Source organism: Pleurodeles waltl, chromosome 10 (genome assembly GCF_031143425.1).
Source record: "Pleurodeles waltl isolate 20211129_DDA chromosome 10, aPleWal1.hap1.20221129, whole genome shotgun sequence".
NCBI classification, from domain to species: domain Eukaryota; kingdom Metazoa; phylum Chordata; class Amphibia; order Caudata; family Salamandridae; genus Pleurodeles; species Pleurodeles waltl.
This window is the reverse complement of record NC_090449.1, coordinates 498232785-498255152: the sequence shown is the minus strand read 5'-3', so window position 1 is coordinate 498255152 and position 22368 is coordinate 498232785.

Below are 22368 nucleotides of genomic sequence, written 5' to 3'. Positions count from 1 at the left end.
CCTGGATCGCGCTGCCTGCTTCAGGCCGGTGCATCGACCTGAGGCACCTGGGGGCCTAATTCTGGACGACTGCAGCTCGGAGGCGGGCGAAGGGAGGTGGTTTGCGGGGCCATCGTTGTTCGGGCTGCTCGTGCTGCTGCGCAGCGCCGTCCTGGGGGCGCAGGCAAGCAGGAACGGCCTTCGTCGAGCTGGTGGAGCATTGACTCGGACGGCACCCAGAGTGACCTGAGGGTGAACTTTTTGCTGGTTTTGGCGCTGGTGGCGAGAGGCTGGTCCCCGGTGGACTGCGGTGTTGCGAGATTGGGCCATTGATTTGAATGACTGAGAACGGCCGAGGGCTCACCTGGGAGGCCGTTATGCCACACGACTGCCACACTTGTTGAGCTGTTGGACTATACTCTGGCGGTGCAAAGAGAGCGGGCCTCCTACCTCCCCTTGAAGCGTAGACTCCGGGTGCTGTGCTTGGAGTACTCTCTCTTATTCCCAGCCAAACTTCGCATCATAGCTGAGAAAAAATCTCACTTCTTTACCATGCCTGAAGCGGCGTGGGAATGGCTGGAGTCAACAGGCCGCGTCTCGGGCCACGAGGTGGAGAGGAACAAACCTGCATCGAAGAGTAGGCACAATTGGGCGAGGCAGGGCTGTAGGGGAAGCGGGGTGACCACTGAGGTTGCGACGCACGCTCCTGACCTGGAACAGCTTATACAGGAGCAGCGCGAGGCGCTGCAGTCGGCGGCAGGCTATTAATGCTTCTTCGGTGGCGTCGGAATCGGAAACTGAAATTTCACAGCCTCTCAGCGATCGCCCTGCTATGCCGGACCGGCTCTCTGAACTCGGTTTTTCGGAGTGTCCGGCTGTGACCCCTGGTACTGCGGACAACCTTTTTTAGGCCCTGCAGGAGCCTACCTGAATGGCCCAGAAATGGTGTAACTCTTTGCTTGGCATGAGTAGTGCGTCTATAGAGATGACATGCTATTCAATATGTGCTGACAGATGGCGCGACTGCTAAAGCATGGGATACTTAGCGGGCAGACTGTGCAGCTTTCGCTGGTATCGTAATTGTTTCAGATCACTGTTTAAGAGCGCAGCTCGCCGCCGCCCCCCCCACTCTGTTATCCACTTTAGCCAGGGTGACTGGCTTAGTGCACGCTCATTTTTGTGTGACGTAGCCTACCCCACTCTCCTACTAGCGGAGAATTAATATGTGTGATTATTTTGTTGACTGTAAGAGTTGTTGGGTTTGAGCAGGAACCGGTTGTTCATCTGCTCTGATGGGTATTGGTTTTGTTATGGTTATCTTTGAGGCTATACTTAGGATGTCTGACTGGGTGCTGGGAATCTGCCATTGTATGCCATTGTATGCACAGTCTTACGCTTAAGGGCAGGGCGGGTAATACATAGGCACACCGACCTGATGCCGCCATGAACCCATATATTGCGATTAATTGGAACGTGCGCGACATACACACGCCTAAGCGCAGGTATTCCATATATTCAATTCTTAAAAGGCACTCGATCCACATAGCCTTTCTGCAGGAGACCCATTTGGCGCTCTCGGAGCTTCCTCGCTTGCAGCGGCGTTGGAGAGGGTAATTATATGCAACAGGCCACTCTAACTACGCCAGGGGAGCCCTGGTCTGGATCAAGCTGGGTGTCCCCTGGGTGTCCCCTTTGTAGCAGAAGACCAAATCATAGATACGCAAGGGAGATCCGCCCTGCTGCGTGGGCGGCTTGCGGCCCGGGCCATAATGCTAGGATCTATATACGCCCCAAATGTGGATCAGACCTCCTTCCTGCACACTTTGGGGGTCATTCTGCCCCCCTCCGGCGGCGGATGCCGCCGGCCTGGCGGGAACCGCCAGAAGACCGTACCGCGGTCAAAAGAGTCAGAAGGCCGCCCGCCCGCCCAGCGGGAAACCCCCTACCACGAGGATGCCGGCTCCGAATGGAGCCGGCGGAGTGGAAGGGGTGCGACGGGTGCAGTTGCACCCATCGCGATTTTCAGTGTCTGCTGGCTGGCGGGAAGGGGGTCGGAATCCCCATGGCGGCGCTGCTTGCAGCGCCGCCGTGGAGGATTCCCAGGGGCAGCGGGAAACCGGCGGGACACCGCCGGTTTCCCCTTTCTGACCGCGGCTGTACCGCCGCGGCCAGAATGCCCCCCTTTGTCTCATCAATTGTCGGGTTGGAGTGAATACCCTTGGTTACTGGGAGGGGATTTCAACAGTGTGCTAGATATTGACTTAGATCGTTCCTTCCTCCCATTGCCTAAATTGCCTACCGTGGCAGCTGCGCGGGGGCTGGCCACCTGGACCCAAAACTGGCTCCTGATAGATATATGGCAGCAGTGGAATGTCACAGGCAGAGTTTAATCGTACTATTCTGCCCCGCACTCCCTGCATGTGCGTCTTGACAGAATACTCTGCGCACAAAACTTGACCTCTGCGATCGTGGACGCGGAATATTTAGGACGCACACACTCCAACCACAACCCACAGACTGTGCGCTTGGGCTGGGATATTTCCTCTCCAGCTGTCCCTACTTGGAAACTCAGACCTGAACTCCTGGAGGATGCAGCATTTAAATCATCACTAGATGCGCCGATCCCTGCATTTTTTTAACATTATGACGGCACTGCCTCCTCGTGCCTGTTAGAATGGGATGCCTTTAAGGTCTTCATCAGAGGCCATTGTATGGGGGCCCAGTGGAACCTGCGCCACTCGATAGAGCATGACGTTGCCCATATAGAACGAGGCTTGCTGCGCCCAGAGAGGGAGGCTGCTCAAAGCCCCACAGAAGTGGCCTATTTGTCTAAGGTCTACGCCGAGCGCTTATCCCTACTCGAGCAGCTGCGTAGCTTGAATTATGCTGCTCACTTGGTGCGAACGTACACTTCAGCAGACAAGTCGGGCAGACTTCTGGCCTGGTTGACCAGAAGCGATCGCGATCACGGCCCAATTATGGGGGTTCGCTCAGAATCGCCTGCTTCACACACCTGTGGAAATACACTCTGTGTTTACGCAGCATTATAGGACATTGTACGTCTCAGCTGCGACTTCCTCCAAGCGGTCCCGCGCTGAGTTCCTCTCTGGGGTGGAGCTTCCTTGTCTGACAGCTGACCAGAGGAACGCGCTGGAGGAGTCTCTTGACCTCACTGAGATTCAGGTCAGTATCCGTGAGCTGTCAGCTGGCAAAACACTGGGGCCAGATGGTCTGCCGGGCGACTTCTACAAGGCATTTGCTTCAGTCCTTGCACCCAGGCTACTCCGTGTCTATGAGGAGGCAGTGCAGAGGGGATTTTTGTCGGCATCCCAAAACGAGGCGATGCTTGTGTCCCTTCCCTGGCAACGCGACTAGCACCTATGACACCGGGACTGGTGCACCCGGATCAAAATGGGTTTGTACCTGCGAGAGATACATCACACAACATTAGGCGGTTGTTCCGTGTCATGCGCTAAGCGAGACGGGACTGGCCACTGGTGGGATGGCTTGTCCTCGACCTGGAGAAGGCTTTTGATTCCTTAGAGTGGCCTTACCTCTTCGGGGTCTTACAGCGGTTTGGCATTGGGCCCCTTTTTATTAGTATGGTTAAGCTTCTATACGCTAATCCTCAGGTCCGGGTCAAGCTGGGGGGCATTATATCAGAGCCAGTAAATGTGTGCAGAGGTACAAGGCAGGGTTGTCCCCTTTCCCCGCTGCTGTTTTCCCTCGCCATGGAGCCGTTGGCGGCGGTTCTGCGCGACAGGGGCTCCGGTTGGGGAATTGCCCTGGGAGATGGCCTGCACGTGGCATCGCTGTATGCAGATGACCTTTTGCTGTATTTTAGGGATGTCACGCGAATCCCCCAGAGGTTGGGACTGTGCTGCAGCAGTTTGCCTTGCTGTCTGGCCTCAAGGTTAATTGGTCTAAGTCATGCCTCTTCCCTTTTGACCCCGCGCTTTCGAACCCAGAGCTTTGTCTCTCTGGAAATACTGTTTCTTGGCAACCTCACACATTCAGATACTTAGGCATCCGTATTTACCACCATGAGGGATACCTAATTGATGGGAACCTTAAGAGAGCGGTGTTTTCCATCAAATCCCAGATGGACTTCTGGCGGACGCTGCCGCTGTCGGTGGCGGGTAGGATAGCACTGCTAAAAATGATAGTCTTACCGCACCTATTATATTACTTTTCCAACCTCCCGCACTATATCCGGCCAGTTTCTTCAGGAGCCTGGAGCCCACGCTGAGGGAATTTATTTGGAATGGGGGGCGCTGCAGAGTTGCGCTGAGAAAATTGTATATGCCGTTGGAGAAGGGTGGCCTGTTGGCTCCTAACCTGGAGCACTACTACTTGGCCTCTCAGCTCCAGTGGGTGTCCAAATGGCTAGCAGGCCTTCACCTTACAGACACGGCGACCACTGAGGCCCCCTGCTCCCTCATGCAGATGTCCCATTTATTTCATCCGCTCACACGAGCGGCGTTGCCGGGGTAGATCTTCCTCAGGGTGGCCTACAGCTGTTACTGAAGGTCCCTGCACCTTACAGGGGGGACTGTCCCGTATGCCCCAGCTTTGGCACTGTTGGGTACTCCTCGCAGCCCCAAAGTTACGTCAGGTCCCGAATTACGTGCGTGGCATGCAGCGGAGTTGTAAATGCTGGGCGACCTGTACAATGATGGTAAAATGATCTTGTTCCGCGAACTGGTTCATGAAACAGGCCTGCCTGCAGAACAGTTTCTACTATATAATTCGCTGTTGAGGTCTTTAGCATTTAAGTGGGGTGACCTGTCAACTGCCCCCCCCAACACATCTGCTGGTACAGTACATACCGGTGATGGGGCAGGGACGGCACCTGATAAGGTGGTTCACTGATGCGTTACGCACGCACACAACCCTAGAGTGCGCCACACTGCGTGCGACCTGGGACACAGACATGACCACCTCATTCACAGATGCGCAATGGAATTCTGTCCTCTCTCCAGCCACATTAACATACCCCGTAACTCCAGATTTCGCCTGATACAATTCTATATCATTCATAGGTCATACCTCACTCCAGCTCGCATTAACAGATATTTTTCTCGTTGTGATGCAGTTTGCCCCCTACATTAATGCAGATATGATTCACATGCTATGGTCCTGTCCATGCTTACATTGTTTCTGGAGAGCAGTGGTAGACTGCTTGTCGGAGTGCACGGCGTGCTCAGTTCAGTTTACATGGGGGGTCTGTATGCTGGGTCTCTTTCCCAGGGGCACGCGATATAGAGCTGCTGCGAGATTTCTGGATCTAGGTTTGATAAAGTTAAGCGGCTGATAACCCGCAGGTGGAAGTCGGCGGACCCGCCATCTGAGCGGGCCTGGAAGTACTCATTCGAGATTTGGGCAAGTCCGGAGTGAGTGGCATTAAGACGGGAGGATGCACTAGGGTTGCGCAGGTATCCGTTGTCAGACAGTTGGGAGACGCTGATGACGTGCTTATAGGACTCAGGATCGGACTCAGGTACGGAGGAATTAGTCTAGCAGCTGTGGTGGGAGTGCCCCCAATCCAGAGGTGGGAACGCGAGGCAGAGCGTGCCTGAGCACGGTTGTAGGCTCAGTCTCTGCTTTTGGGGGTGTGGCTGGGTCCTATACGGGCGGCGGGTGTCTGCAGTTTGGATGTGTTCCCGTCCTATATTGGTACAAACGGGTGCAGCAGGGGGGTTTCTGCACACACGAAGACGCGCTCAATTCAAAGTCTATTACCTGTAGAAATAGCACCCCAACGTTTGAACTTGTTATTATTGTTATCTGTTGTTTGACTTAGTGGGGCATCTAGTGTCCTCCAGGTTATACATGAGTCTAAAAATGTCAATGCACAGTCATTTTCTTTTGCAGTCATGTGTCTATAAATCCTGCTCTATGTAAGATCCGGCAGAGAGCATTCGAGAACTCTGCTTGGTAGTCTAGCTGTCGACTGTTTTGATGCCTACTTTCTCCTGATATAATTATATAGATGATTGGTAATTGCACAGACTTGTCATATTAGTGCTGATGTAAAAGTCAAATGTTACAGCATGGTTGTAAAAGAATAATAAACAGATTTTCAACAAAAAAAAAGCTACGCCTTGCCACTAAAAGGACTCTATCCAACTTAGTATTACAGGAAATCAACCTTGAGAAGGGTAACAGCAGCTTTAAGCATAGCACACCTGGAGCTGGGTGACCTGTGGGGTATTACATTGCCTGTCCCAGCCTTTAGGAAAGCAGTAAATAAAGCAGTTAAAATTCTAAGCTGGTTAGAAAATATGGAAGAGTTATCCAAACGGTCTCATGGGTGGTTGGTTTTAAATTTATATAAACTAGGTAAGGAATCACCCATCTTATCTGCTCCTCTATCCTTGAAAGCCTAGAAGAGCCTTTTAAGGCTAAGATTGGGAGACGTTCCAACCCTTGATTTTCTACCTAAATGGAAAAAAGGATGCTGTGATAGAGTACCAGGAATGCAGGCTATGCTATCAGACTAGGGAGATGCTGACCCATGTAGTCTGTATATGTCCAGTTCTGACCAGCCAGAAAAGGGAATTGCTCAGAAGGGAAATCAATGCCCTAGGAGTCCGATTCTGTAGATCAGCCATCATGGCAGCACTTGACCCAAGCAATGGAATGTTAAACATTAGGGTAGTCCAGTTTCTGAGAATTTTTGCCTCCTTGGTTGCTTCATCCCGCTCCCATTAATGAAGAGGAAGGGGTTGTTCAGATAGATAACTTTATCTCAGTTTTTAAGGTCACTGGAATAGGAGATGTTTTCCTTGTCGACAAACCAACTATATGTTTAGGGGAGCGAGGGCCATAGATGCTTTCTTAAGGCAAAAGGGGATAAAGTTGGGAAACCTTACTATCTGACGTTTGTCCCCAGCTCTTCAGGTATCATGAAGTAACAAAGTGATGGCCGGATGTATTTTATATTAGTGCTGTGCCTGGGCACTGGGCAGTTTTATGATGATTGTGTTTTACTATAATGGTGATTTATTGTTTTAGCATTGAATGTTTGCTTGACACCTTCGTACTACATTTGATTAATGTCTGTATAACAGTCTTATATGTCTGTTGTTAGGATCTAAAGATGGGTATGGGTGGGCTAATAGGGAACACTACTTATGGTTTTGACAAACAGGTGTGCCTCTTCTGGGATAAAAATGGTTAAAGTTTGGGATGTATCCTATCTAATATTTTGCACCTTGCCCATGAGGCATGGAGAAGTAACAATGTTGTGGACAGGACATCCTTTACAAGCATTGCCTCCGGGCATCGGGCTTTTTTTACCATGATATGTTTTTATCATGATTGGGTTTTATTCATTTTAGTATATGGGTGTTTGCTTGATACTTTCGCATTGCACTTTAGCTAGACAATAGTTTGTATGTTAATTGGGAGGTTTTAAGGATGGTTATGGGTGGGCAAATGGGCAAGAATACTCATGGTATTGTGAAACAGGTCTGTTTTTTATCGGAATGATGTACTATGATCAGAGTATTATGGTTTTGATTAACTAATACAATATTTCTTAACTAAAACTAAGCTACCAGCACAGCTCCCTGCAGGTCCAAGGTTCTCTCCAGAATCCTCATGGTTCTGCCAGTGTGGTCATAGGAAGTACCTGGTGACTCCTTTTCCAACACTGGGTGTTCACCCTTTTCATCTAATTCTCTTTCCCTATCAGGATTCTGAAGGCCATCCTGAATAAGTAGGCCTAAGAGAATAGCCTTGTTAGGGTTACTACCTGTCTTTAGGTTTTTAACTGAACACAGGGACCTATGTTCTTTGTACCTAGGACCCCCATACCAGACTCCTGTGTCTGGTCAGTGTTCTCCACTAAAAACATTGTGTTAGAGTAGTTTGTATGTGATGCACCTATGGTTTGCAACCCTACACTGAGTCCAGGCAACCCTTAATGATAGTGAATAGGTGTCCAAATAGCAAAGGCTCTCCAGGGGTAGTTTAGGCGAGCAGCTGAAGCTTATCCAGGAGGAAGGTAAAGCACTTGTAATACCACAGTAGTCAGACAGTAGCCCACTCACAAGAAAGAACCACATAGCATTGCAAAAATAAAAGATTATTTTTTACACCGCTGCTACTAGAATGACACTGATATATCTCACTTTGGAGATATCTACACACAATATAAACACAAAATAACCAAAGAAATAGCATAAAATGTACAGGGACCTATGGCCATACACTAAGAAAATGGAATGCGAAATAGTGAACCCAGCCAAGGTAAGTGCAGTAGTTATCTTCGGGCTGGGGGTAGATAGAAACACCAGAGGTAAGTATGGTAAACGGCCCCAGCAACCAGGTACAAGGTAGTTACCCACCCAGTCGCCACATAGGCTAACACAGGGAGTAGTGGTTGGAGTCCCCGTGATTCGGGACCCTTCCCAGTGGACCCAGAGGAAACCAACAGACAAGAGAATGTTTGGAGAGTGCCCGCACCGGAGCATACCCAGAAGACAGGAGTACCTATACAAGGGGACTCGGATGCAGAGGGGAAAAGGAAATTTCTCTGAAGTGAGTGGAAGTCTCAGATTGTCCAGCATCTGTCATGACCCCTAGGCCAGGTCGATGGAACCAAGGATGGATTCCAGACATGGAGGACCTGAAAAGGAAGGGGGCAGAGTCTGGCACCCTTGGAGGTGCCCGGATGGTACAGGTGGCAATGACACCCTTATAGAGCTGAAGTTCCTGCAGGTCAGTGGAGGAGGAAGTCCAGCTGTGGGGCCCGGGAGTTGCGGAAGATCCCAGGAGTCACCTACGAGCTGTTCCTCAAAAGTCACCGGATTGCAGGAGGGTCAGTGACCAGCCAGGTTACCAACAAGCACTGGCAAAAGCAAGCACAAGCTGAAGAGGTATTTTCAGAGTTTTGGAGACCAGCAAGGTCCAGGAGACTCTACCCTTGAGGGATAGTCAGAGCTGGCCATCAGCACACAGGAAGGCCAGCATAAGTTGTTGGATTCCCCATGAGTGACTAACAGGTGATGGACACAGAGTCACAAGGAGGACTCAGCAGCATAACAAAACAGAAGTCCCAAGTTGCAGGAGTTGTAGGACAGGGGCTGATATTCAAGTTGCAGAGTGCTGGAGGCCGGGGCTTCTAAGCGCCTTAAGGTCTTCTGGAGGAAGAGTCAACAAGCCCTGGCAAGTGCAACAGTCTCTGTGCACAGGGGTTCCAGTCCAGTGGCCGTAGCAGGGGCCCACAGACTCCCAAGATTGGTCAGAAGTCAGGCAGGACCCAAAGGAAGCCACAGACTCCTTCACTCCAAGGGAGATTCCTTCATGCTTCCATGTGCAAACAGAGGTGGTCATTTTGAACCTGGTGGTAAAGACCGCACCTCCGGTGGTCGCAGTAACTACTGCCAACAGGCTGGCGGTCCAGACCCCCACATAATGAAGCACATGAGAAACAACCAGCGGCCCATCCACTCACCGTCATTTTGAGAGCACCGACAACGACGGCGGAGGCCATCTTCAGGCCGGCGGTAAGGCCCTACACGGCCACCATATTATGACCCACCGCACCGCCATCAGTTCCGGGGCAAGAACTACCACTATGCAAAGTCAGGTGGAAACGACCCCTATAAAGGGAAACATTCATCAGAGGCCCACAGATGACGCCGACATGGAGCGAGAGTTGGAAATAATGCCAATGCTTCTCCTTGCCATATTCCTTCCAGGATTGTGATCGCCGACGAAGATGATGACGGTAAGTACCGCAGCCTAGCACACATGGGAGGAAAGGGCACAATTACACACACACCCACCCCACCCACACCGCAACGCACACCCAGCCCCTCCTAACACCCGAAGTTATACGTACCATAACAAAATGTACTTACTAGACCCAAGCCAACAAACACCTGCATCAATGCTTACACCTGTGCACACCACACCCCCACAGTGAAATGCTGCACAACGGGTCAATATTGCACCAACAGGTCTACTGGGCACTAAAATTTACTTGAATAGGAATAAAAATAAATGTTCAAGGAAGGCCATAGGCCAGTCCATATACATGTCCCAGAAGCATCCTCCACTGAGAAAGGGGCATCAATGAGGCAGCCAGGCACCTCAGGGATCTGGGGCAGGGGTGGTGGGGACTCAGGTTTGGAAGGGGGGTGGTCTTGGACGTAGGTTCTGGAGGTGGAGAGGGTTTGGGCTTGCCCTTGGAAGGAGGAGCAGTGGGCCTGGACCGGGGAGGGGTGGCAGAGGGACCAGGGGCATCATAGGCTCTCTTCCTCGCTGGGGAAGGGGCACGGGAATGAGAGCAGACTGGAGACGACTTTGAAGAGGAAGGAGTAGGCTTGGTGAGGCCAAGGGAACATTTAGAGATAAGACAGGGTGGGACAGTGGGTTCAAACAGGTCAACACAGGAGAGGAAAAGCTTTCTAGGTGCAGCAGGATGGTTTTGGAGACAGGTTTTGGAGTGGAGGTAGAGGGAGTGGTGGTACGAGGTGTCGGTGTGCTGGACGTGGATGCAGGCGCCTGTTTAGTATGCTTATGTGTAGTGGATATATGTGGAGTGGATGAGTGTGAGCCTTTGTGTCTTTTGGAAAGAGGGTGGGTGGACACAGTGGGGGACGTGGATGTTGATGTGTTTGCTTTGGTATGTTGGGTGTGTGCCTGCGTGTGGTGGGACGTGTGGTGCTTGTGTTTCTCAGTGTGCTTCATGTGTGTTGATTTGGGTGCATGGCTGTCTGTATGTGTGATTGGGATGGGTGAAAGGAGTGGGGTGCTGAAAGGGGTAGAGGTGGTGGGAGGGGGACGGAAAGACCAGGGACACTGGCTACCGTCAAAGAGGAGGCCAGAGCCTGAAAAGATCACTGTATGCCAAACAGTGCCACGTGAATGCCTTCCAGGAATGCATTGCATTGCTCATCTGGGATGCCAGCCCCTGGATGGCATTCACAATGGTTGTCTGCCCTACAGAGATGGTTCTCAGCAGGTCAATAGTCTCCTCAATGAGGGCAGCAGGACTGACTAGGGCAGGAGAAGAGGTAGCTGGGGCGAAGGAGACACCCACCCTCCTGGGTGAGCGGGCATGGGCAACTCAGTGGGAAGCTACCTTCAGTGGTAGCCACCTCTCCCATGGTACTCCCCTCGCCCTCCAACTCACTGGTCCCCTTGGCGTTGGTGGATTCTGCCTCCTGGGTCATGTGGGCTGCAGCATCCCCACTCGCCAGTGCCTCAGCTCCCTCACCAGATGATGCTAAAGCACACAAGGACACGAGCACAGAGTGGGGGACAAAAGAAGAAATAAGTAGGTCAGATCCAGGAAAAATATTCATGTCTGAACACATACACTCCCACCCATCCCAGGCACCAACCCTCAGCAGACACAATATATGATATGAAGGTGCCCCTGACTGGGAAGCAAGATCCCACAGCATGGTTACCGTCCTGGCCCTCTAAGCTGCTATACTTTGCAATGGGAAACAATGAGATACAATGCCAAGACAACAAATCTGCAAATCCATGAGGCCACATTTAACCAATATCCCAAACAGGGGACCCCTCGCAGGCCTACATTCCCAGCCATATCCACCTAAGGACACTATGCTAGGGACATAGAGGGGGGCAGGACTGCAGGGACACACCTCACTATAGGCCTGGCACTACAATGCATGCACCCCATAGCAACTAACTTCACTCATCATAGTAGAATCACAACAGTGATGGTACTCACTCCCTTGTGGCTGCTGTGCTGCCTTCAAGCTCCCATCCAAATCCGGGTAGGCCACTGCCAGAATGGGGGCCATTAGGGGGGTTAGGGTCCGACGTGCACCCCTTCCTCGTTGGGAGGCCGTTCCTAGCTGGGCCTCTCCGGTATTCCAGGCCCCGTGCCTCAGGTCCTCCCACCGCTTCCTGCAGTGGGTGCTCCACCGGTTGTAGACCCCCAGGGTCCGCCCTTCCTTGGCGATGGCTTGCCATAATCCTTTCTTCTGATGGGCGCTGACCCGCAATGGGACACAGAGTAAAGAAACAGATGTCGGTGTGGATGCCCCATACACAAATACCATGCCAGTCCAACCTGACATAGCCCGTGGAGAAATACATATAGACAATAGCCAAGCCCAAAACTGCCAGACACACAACAGGTAAGCATTTACACAGCCAACAAAAACACCTACAAGCATACGCCACATTCACACACATTCAAGGAGGACAAATAGTAACTCACCTGTTCCTCTGGTCACCCATACAGCTTTGCATACAGGGGTAGGACCCCATCCACTAGCTTCTTCAGCTCCGCTGTGATGAAGACCAGGGCCCGTTCCCCTGTAGCACGTGCCATCTCAAGGATCAGAGTCAGGGCACAGCAGCACACGCAGTGGAGTTCTTCCCTACTCAAGGTGCAGGAGTCTAGTGGCAAGGGCATGGCAAAATGGCGGTATATTTACCGCAGAGGTGTGCACCGTCACCACCGGCGGTGATCATGATTGGCCCTGCTTCCCCATTGATAACAATGTTATCCAATGATCAGGTGCATAGCGGTGAACACCACCTACCACCATGACGACTAACGCCTGCGGAATTAGGTCACTTCATACACTACACTACCTGTAGGGCAGGGGCTGCCATTTTACATGCACCACACCTTCATAGTCTGGCCGAGGTCCTAGTCCATGGCTCCATTCCATCTCCCCTTTGTCGAGTACTGTTATGATTACTGATCCTCCTCATGGAATCATGTTGGGAATTGTGCCTACACTGTGATGCAATAAAACATACACACCTCACCACACACTGCCCTGACAGAATTAACACCTTCTTTGTGTCTGTGTGAGGGACAATTATGTTGCATGTACAACATGAATGGTGGGACCTTGTTATGGAAGTGTATGTCCCAACTCAATGTGACTCTCTTCCTCCCTCATAGGTACAGACCCATATGGCGAGGGAGGGCCCCATCTGTTTACAGGCCCCTTGTAGATCTGGCTACCATGGAGGGACGTCACATCATCATCACTTACTGCCTGAATCGAGCCACAATCCTGGAACTCTGTGTACAAATGGAGCCTGTTCTGATGCCAGCGAATAGGAATCCTCATGCCATACCTACAACTGGGCAGGTACTATCTGTGCTACATATTTTAGTCACACGCTTATTTCAAGTGACAGTGGGCATGGCAACCGGTGTTTCTCAGCCAATGTTCAGCCACATCCTGTTCAAATTTTTTAATGTTTTTGTGCAACACCTGCAAAGTTATGTCCAGTTCCCCGAAAGGGCTGATCTCACCACTGTCAAATCAGGATTCTCTGCTTATGCAAATATCCCCCATGTGATAGGTGCCATTGATGGTACCCACATAGTCCTCATACCCTCAAGAGTAAATGAACAGGTGTTTAGAAATCGTAAAAACGTTCACTCCATGAATGTCCAAGTGGTGTGTTCTGCTGATCAGTACATTTCTCATGTCAATGCAAGGTTCCCAGGATCAATCCATGATTCCTATCTCCTGAGAAACAGCAGTGTGCCACACATGATGGGACAACTACAGGGGGACAGAGCTTGGTTCATAAGTGAGTGTGTATAGCACTGTGCTAGTGGCATACCTGACAGGCAGGCTGCATGCAAGTAGTAAGTATGTGTATTAACCCTCTTTCACCCACTTTTTCAGGGGATTCTGGCTACCCAAACATGCAATGGCTCCTGACACCTGTGAGAAATCCCAGGACAGATGCTGAACTCCATTATAATGAAGCACATGGTCGCACTAGGAGGGTGATAGAGCGGACTATAGGAATCCTGAAGGCAATATTTTGTTGCCTGCATCTCTCTGGAGGATCCCTGTGCTATGGCCCTGACAAGGTGTGTCAGATAGTGGTGGCCTGCTGCATGCTACACAACTTGGCTGTGAGGAAAGCTATCCGACTTCTGGAAGAGGAGGATGCTGTCCAACCACCCCTGCCACCTCAGAAGATGGATGAGAGAGATGAATTAGAAGAGGGGGAAGACATCAACTCCAGAACCCAGCTAATCTGGCTATACTTCCAGTGACTCTGAGGTACATTTCCTATTCCTCCAATGGGTTTCCTGCATTGTTTCTGGGAGACTTATGTACTAAGTGCTGTGGTGTCCCTTACCAGTGATGTTGCTACTTTATGAATGAAGAAACAGATGTGTTTTACAGCAATGGAATGTACAGTGTGACATACTTCAAACACCACAGTCTGTTAGACCCTCCTCATGCAATTAAAGCAGCATTATGATGGAAACTGGCTAATACACACACATTAACATTTGCTTGCTGACATAAAATGACGGCAGATTTTTGGGTGTATACAAGTGTATATATTTGACGATAAAACATACATGACTGATGGGACAATGGAAGGGAGTGGGCACATGGTGAACAATATCCTCAGGTACATTTCCACAGCTGTTGGTAGCACAGGGGCAAAGTCCATGGGGCCATTGGAAGATGGTGGAATGGCAGTGGTATGTCAACAAGGTAGCTCAGTGGCACACAAAGGAAACAGTTCAGGGCACAGTCAATTCCTGGGGGTGGGCTTGGTCTTGGCTGGTGTTTGACTAAAATATCTGGGTATGAATCCACATTTGCGAACGGGTGCCTGGGCTGCAGGGGAAGGGGTGCTAGTGTTCTGTGAGTCCTCTAGCAGTGCCACTACCCCAATAGCTGCTGCAGATGTTGCTGGCAGGGCAGTGCCCTGGCTAGTGTGAGGGGCCTGCAGGTGGATGGAGGACTCAGGCTGGATGTTGGTCTGGTGCTGCAGCACCCCTGCAATGGAGGCCATGGTGGCATTGAGCTGTTTCCATTGCTCCCTGACCTCCTGGTGGTTTGCTACCTGCAGACTCTGATTCTGCTCCAATGTACCCAGGATCTGGCCCATCCTGTCCTGGGAATGGTGGTGTGCTCCCAGGACCTCAGCAATGACCTCCTGGGCAGCAGCATCCCTCCTTGGACCACTCCCTGGGCCACTGATACCCTCCACTGGCCCTAGCCCCCTGTGCCTGTGTCCCCTGCACAGGTCTGGCAGTCCCACTTGCACTGGGCCCTTCATCATCCTGCCTGGTGGTGGGTGGGGACTCGGGCCTCTGTACATGTGGGCAGCCAGTCCGTGGCCTGGAGACACTGGTGTGGGGGCGTTGGTCCAGAGCTGATGGTGGTGGCTGAATGGTAGGGGTGTCAGTGGTGTTCTGGGTGGGGCTTCTGGAAGTTGACTGTCCAGGACTGTGGGATGGGCCAGGGATTTCCTCTGTGTCCACACATCCCTCTCACTCTCCCGAGTGGGGCCTTCGTCTTGCGCTCTCCCGAGTGGGGCCTTCGTCTTCAGGTGGAGGACTGGCACTCCTTGATGTCTCCATCCGGGGGGGCATGGGTGGTGGTACCTCTGTGTGAGAGAATAGAGATGTGGGTGTCCTGCACTTTCTTGTCCCTTGCAGCATTGCTCAGCAATGATTGGTGGTTACATTCCCATGTAATAGCATGCGGGGTCCCTTTGTGTTTTTTTGATGCATTCAGTGAGGGGGTGGTGGTGCATTCTGGGTGTTGCAGTGCTCCTGACATTACATGCATGGGTTGGTGACTGTGCACTGGGGGCTGGATAGTGATTTGTATCGGATTGTGGGCATGCTAGACAAATGGGTAGGAGTGTCTGGGTGTCGTGGTCTGGGTAGGGGATTGGGGCATGGTGGTAGTGGGAGGGATGGGGTAGTACATGCATTACAGGTGTGGTGACTGTCAGGGTATTGTCATTGACTCACCCGAGTCCAGTCCTCCAGTGAGTCCAGTGAGGCCCTCCGGGTGCAGGATAGCCAAGACCTTCTCCTCCCAGTCAGTGTATTCGGGGGAGAAGGTTGGGGACCACCACCAGTCTTCTGTACCGCGATGTTGTGTCGTGATGCCATAGAGCACACCTTCCCCCGCAGGTTGTTCCATCTCTTCCTGACATCATTCCTTGTGCAAGGATGGGTTCCCACTACGTTGACCTTGTTGACGATCCTCTGCTATAGCTCCATCTTCCTTCCAAGGGCGTCTGCTGCACCTGTGCCCTGAATAGCTGTGGCTCGACCCTGAGTATCTCGTCCACCATGGTCCTTAGCTCCCTGTCGGAGAAGCGGTGGTGCTTAGGGGGTGCCATGGTGTGTGCTTTGGGTGGTGTGTTGCAGGTGAGTTAGTGGCGGTGCTGTTGTGTGGTTGGGAGTGTGGTTTGTGAAGGTGGGTGTGCAGTGTTTGTGTTTTAGTGGTGAATGTGTGTGTGTGACTTGTGTGATGGTTTGTTCAGTGGATGCGTGTTGGAGTGTCAATATGTGTCGTGCTATTGGCGTAGAAGAGGATTGTGGGGTGTGTATGTGTGTGTTTTATAGTGATGTGGATGTGTGTCAGGTGTGTGCTTTTCAAATCGGCCAGTGTGTGCATTTGTTGTTGGCGGTTGCCAATGCTGACCGTGGCAGTCGGTACCACCAATGGTCGTTCTACTTTCACTGTCCGTGAGCTGATTTGTGCATCATTATTTGGTGGGCGAGGAATTTGTATGTGTGGCGGTGGCGGGGTGAGGTGTCCTTTGTTTCTGCCGTCGTTGGCCCTGGCGGTGGGTGGAGGTTGACAATTTTTTGGCGATTTTAATTTTTGGCATCTTTATGCGGTGGAATGCCATCCACCTCCACTGGCGGTCTTTTGTTGGCCGTCAGCACGGCAGTTGGCGGTGTTTGCTGGCAATTTCATAATGAGGGCCAGAGTCTTTGTGACATTGGAGGATGCACAGTCTTGGATGTTGCGGAATTCTTGCAGGATACGGAGAAACAATGTTGCAATGGGAGCCTTCCAACCAGAAGCAGACGCGTTTCGGTTCCAAAGCAGACCAGCAGTGGTTCCAGAGGCTAGGAGCAGAAGATGTCTTTCAGAGAGTTCCTTGGAGAGTCTTGCTTGATGAATCTGAGGCCCTAACCACTGGGGGGAGCCCTTAAGTAACCTTAAAAGGGGGTTGGTCACTCTCTGAAGTGACCCACCTATCAGAGGGGCTCAGGGATGTCATCTACCTGGCCTAACCCAGGCAAATATTCCCAGGGGCCTCTCCCCATCTTGTTTCCAAGATGGCAGAATCAAGTGGCCACCTGGCAGAGGTCTGTGCACCTCCCTAGGGGAGGGGCCGGAAAGGGGGTGGTCACTCCCCTGTCCTTTGTGCAGTTTTGCACCAAAGCGGGAACCAAGGGTTCCTGAACTGGTACAAACCAGATTATGCAAAGAAGGCACCAAATGTGCCCTTCAGAGCAGTCTGGTGGCACTAAGAGGCCACCCCACCCCAACCCATAGACACCTAATACACAGGGGGATGTGGTCACACCTCTTCCTTGCAGGAAATCCATTGTTTTGCCTCTCCAGCCTGAGCCAGGCTTACCAGCAGGAGGGCAGGACAGTGTCTGTGGTCAACAGCTGTGTGGGCTTGCAGCTAGACCCCGTAAGGCTCCACAGGCAGAACTGGGGGATCCTCTAAGGAACCCCCAGAGTAAATGGTATCAAAGAACTAATACTGGAATTGGTGTAGTAGCTTGATTCCAACATGTTTGATACCAAACATACATAGTTTTGGGGAAATCATTATGTAGTTGGCCCACTTGTGTTGACCAGTGTCCACTACATACCTTAAGATGGCTTCCCCACACTTACACAGTCCTGGAAATGGAGCCTGGGATGTGTAATGGAACTTTGTTCATGCAGAGGTACCCTCATACTTAGGGAAATGTACCCAGCCCTTGGGTTGACGGGCCTACCACAGGAGTGACTTACAGTAACTAAGTGCAGTGACCAGGATATAAGGGAAGCCTTATATCTGGGGTGAAAGGCGCATGCACCATTTCACGCAGGCTGCAATGGCAGACCTGCAGACACAGTTTGCGTGGGCCCTCGTGGATGGCATAATACATGCTGCAGCTCATGGAGGACCCCTGGTGTACCAATTCCACGGGTACCTAAGTACCATATACTAGGACTCACATAGGTGCACCAGTATGCCAATTGTGGGTATAAAACTTTTACCAGCAACCACATTTAGAGGAAAGAACACAGACTGGGCTACTGATTAGCAGGATCTCATTGAACTACAGTCTAAACACAATGATGTCAGGCAAAAAGTGGGGGTAACTATGCTAAAATGTTGGCACTTTCCTATACCAACAAATATCTTTTAAGATCTGGGAGGACCCATTTCCTTGAATTTTAGGTCTAAGCACCTGCATCCAGATAGTGCAGAACATCTTTGTAGCCAATACAAATGTATTAAGTTCAGAGTGAGAAAGACTTTGAACAGAATAGGGAAATTCCTCAATATAAATATGTTAGAGAGGGTTAAGTGATGTCTAGATTGTCATGAGGAATGTACTGCAGGTGTTTTATTTACTCAACTAATTATTGAGCAACCTTCATTCAAATTCCCAGATTATGAGCTGCATGGTATTGTTGGGGTATGAACTCCGTACCCGTAGTTACCATTACGGTGCAGTAACATCCATCCAGTCCCATGCAATCACAAATTAGATCCCCCGTGAGCAGGAAACTACCGCATAGAGATGAAATTAGTGTGAAATTCTGCACAGTAATCCCTATTCCATGGGGTTAAATGCTCCCCTATAACATCTGTTCTGAGCAGGTAGTAATTGGGTCCTGAAAGTTTTCTAGTGGGCAGCAGTGGGGGAAGGGGTTGGGCGCATAGGTGATAAAAGGGAAATAAGTGCTCTGGCGAGTAGAAGCATTGCATGCTTCCCTTTGCTGTGGAACGATGTTGGGCGGGGATAGGTACAGGGCCTGGCTGGCGCTATAACTAAATCCTCAAATTATTTTGTCACTATGAATTTCTCGACAGTAAAATCAGGTCCAGTGTTCCCAAAGTGTATCAGAAAACAAATATGAATTTATGTATCACAGTATATTTTCAATGGATCTAACAGTATATAGGGTATAATTCTTCATAATGTACTACAACGTTTGTGTGTGAACACAGTAGTACACTAAGCAGTGTGTACACTTACTACAGGTCAACATTGAGTTTTAAGTATCATCCTGACAGAATATTTTACCCAGAATATTGACTGCCACTATATAGCAACTGTACGTATATACAGGTAAGTATGGAGTTAAGAGTAGTAAATCTATAGTTACCTTAACTATACTGTATATATACGAGTGAAATATGTTTTTAGTGTATAGCAGTAGTATATAACATGCACTGCTCTATACTATAGCCAAATACTGCAGGCCATTTCTACACCAGGGCAAGTAATGCTAAATACTATAGAATATTACATACTAAAGAGGACATCAAATTGCATGTAACAAAGTCTTATTCAAGACCGGCCCCTTCAAGAACCTTGGCCTGGAAATAATCAATCAGTATTATTCGCTCAAAAAGATGCTATCCGTAGATTATAAACTCTTAGAACGTGGGTTGCTTTGCTCTCAGGGCGTGGCTGCCCTCAGAGTTTGGGGTCATTTGGAGTGAGTCTGCAATGCAGCACGAACAGCAAGCTGGAACTCTTTGGAGTCTTCCATTTTACTTTCACTTTTGATTTCTTCTCTAATGAGGCTTAGAATTCAAGAGGTACTGAAAAATGTCTGTTGAGAAAAACAGAGACATGGCTGCAATCCAGGAGAACCTGGCATTGGGGTCCCCTTTAGGAGATTCAGCCTTGGCCCCTCCAAAACCTGACCAGTGGGGCTGCACTGTGAAGACACTAGAGCCTATGACTCACCGTAAGCCCTGTGACCACATGTGGGCATGGTTGAAGGCACTGGAGAGCAGAGTCAGTGCCCTCCGTGGGAGGCTGGTCAACATTCAAGAGCGGGCAGAGGAGCCCTTGAAAGTACTCTGTGAGGTCTGTATGGAGAAGGGGACAATGAAGGAGCCAGGTGAGGTCATGCAGTGCGCCTGAATGTTTAACCTGTGACATCTGGCTTAGAATATTACCTCGTACTCTTTCAGTCAGGCCCTGTTACCCCTCTAACTGCCCTGATTTATAGCTCAGTGTCAGGCCCTGAATTCTCTGACTGTCACCCCCTGCGGTCTCTTCTAATCTCAACCTATGCCCTTACAGACACTTCCATGTGTATGTAGTCTTCGTGACATTAGCAGGCAGCATAATAAAGCGCAACATAGCAAGACCTGACCTGATTTTCAGAGCTAGTACTTATTTTTAGTAAAATGTTACATCTTTCTGACCTCACTTAACAGGTTTTTCAACGGCATCTGCCTTCTTATTATGACAAGATGAAACAGTGCCATTTCAGTAGATCACCTTGGACAGCAGCCGGTAACCCTCTTCACTTGGGGACTATTATAATCAGGGCCGACTGGGGAACCAAAAGCAGGCCTGACACAGATGCTCAAACCAGCCTCACTCCCTTTGTCTGCTCGCCCAGTCTCTCTTTCCACCCATCTTCTCTCTCTCCCTCTCTCTCCCCCTCTCTCTCTCTTTCTCTCTCTCTCTCCCTTCTCCATCTCGGATCGCCTTCTCTCGATCTTCACCCCCCCACACACACACCTTTCTCTCGAGTTTGCTCTCTTGATGCTTCTCGGTGCCTGTTGCAATTAACCTCGGGGGACGAGGAAGTGACTGAGTCACCAGGAGTGGTCCAGGAACTCTGAGGGCTTCCTGTCTACCCTTGATAATAATTATAGCTTGGCAATGCAAAATGCTGTGAGGTGATGTCATAGCTTTGTAGATTATTTTGTGCTACTCTTATTTGTTGTTGTGCTGTGTGACTATCTCTTTCCTAGGGTTTTGAACCCCTACCTTCTGCCTAAACAGTCTGGACGGGCTAGGGTCCAGAAACAACAAAATGTGGCCTGAGTCAATTTATACATCAACATGTTCAACCAAGTGTCCCCACCGATACCTGCTCTGCGCAAGCTGCCCATGGCCAGATGCAGCTCATTTAAGCTTCTGAGTGACTGAGATGTTGAAGTTACATTCCTAAAACTAGAGCTACTGCAGTACACCTATAGCAAGACTGCTGTCAGGATTGGCCCCACTCCTGAACACCCCTTTAAAAAATCTTGGGGTGAGGTCACTTTCTTTCTCTATAGACATGACCGAGCTCTGTGGGACTCGCTCACGGCAAGACTATGGATCATCCACTACAAACCTGAATTCCTTATAGCAGTGATGTCCCAATGTCCCTGTTGGGCTAACTCAGATTAGAAAACAAGGGACGGTATCCTCAAGCCTGGCTCTATCTACCTTTTCTTGCAGTTGTTGTTTAGGCACCGCTCATCCGCTGAAAAATCATGACTGGAGCACTGCTGAACATCACCTACAACATGACCAGAGCACCCAACCGAACTTCATACATGGCAACCAAATCGAGGCCACAGGGTAAATTCATCTTCTGCCAAACGTACAACAGAATGGCCTCTTACCCAACTATCTTGTGCTTGGGTTTTGCTAAACGTGAATGTACTGGGAACTTGTTGACTTGATGCTGTGCTCCAAAGCAAGGAGGGTAGAGGTACAACATGACTCGGAGTGTACTTTCTACACAGACCTGTGTGCCAGCTCAAATTGAGGTGCTGAATAAAAGGATCAGCTGTGCTTCTTCAGTCATTGTTCCATTAAACCGGCGTGTGCATGTACATCACTACTCCCAAGATTCTGCACTAGGAATCTTTGATGGTTAAACTTATATTAATGATCAAGAGTGTACCTCCACATTCGGCATAGTGGTCACACTTGGTCCTTGTTCATGCACTGATCAATACCGAGTTTGTGCATGTTGCAGTGGGGAGTGGCACTAGGCTACTTTCGGATGAGTCCGTTTGTGGCATATTAAGGACAAACCATCCCTGCATTCATGGGCGTAGGAAGTGTGGGGATGCGGGGGATATGTCCCCCCCCAGATGTTGGAGTGGGGGGGACACGGGGGACAAGGGTGGGGGGACGAGGGGATAGAAGAATTTTCCCTTCTCTTCTGTAATTCGCAGGGCCATTAGCGCATGAAAGCGCTACCTATACTGGCCCTGCACTTGACCTGTGACCTGCCTCCAGGACACTTGCCCTCCTCCCTTTTGTTGTGCTGCAGCACACAAGGGATTCTTTCTCACCTTGCCGCCACAGCTGCCTGCAGTCTGCACTTCTGAGAACATAGGGAGAGGAGAGGCCCTTTGTTGATTGCTGTCTGCATCCCGTCCCTCCTGAGCCCTTCCCTTCCCTTGAAAATCGAACCCTGAAGACAGCAACAAGATTTGAGAAGGTAAGGAGGTTTGGGTAATTCAATAAAGTATTGCCAAGTAACTCCCTTTCTTTTTAAATACAGTGCTGTGTTGCAGAGTATCTCCCTTTCTAAAAACAGTATTGTTGAGTAAATGTGAGATATGAGCAAGGCAGGCTTTAGCGCGCTA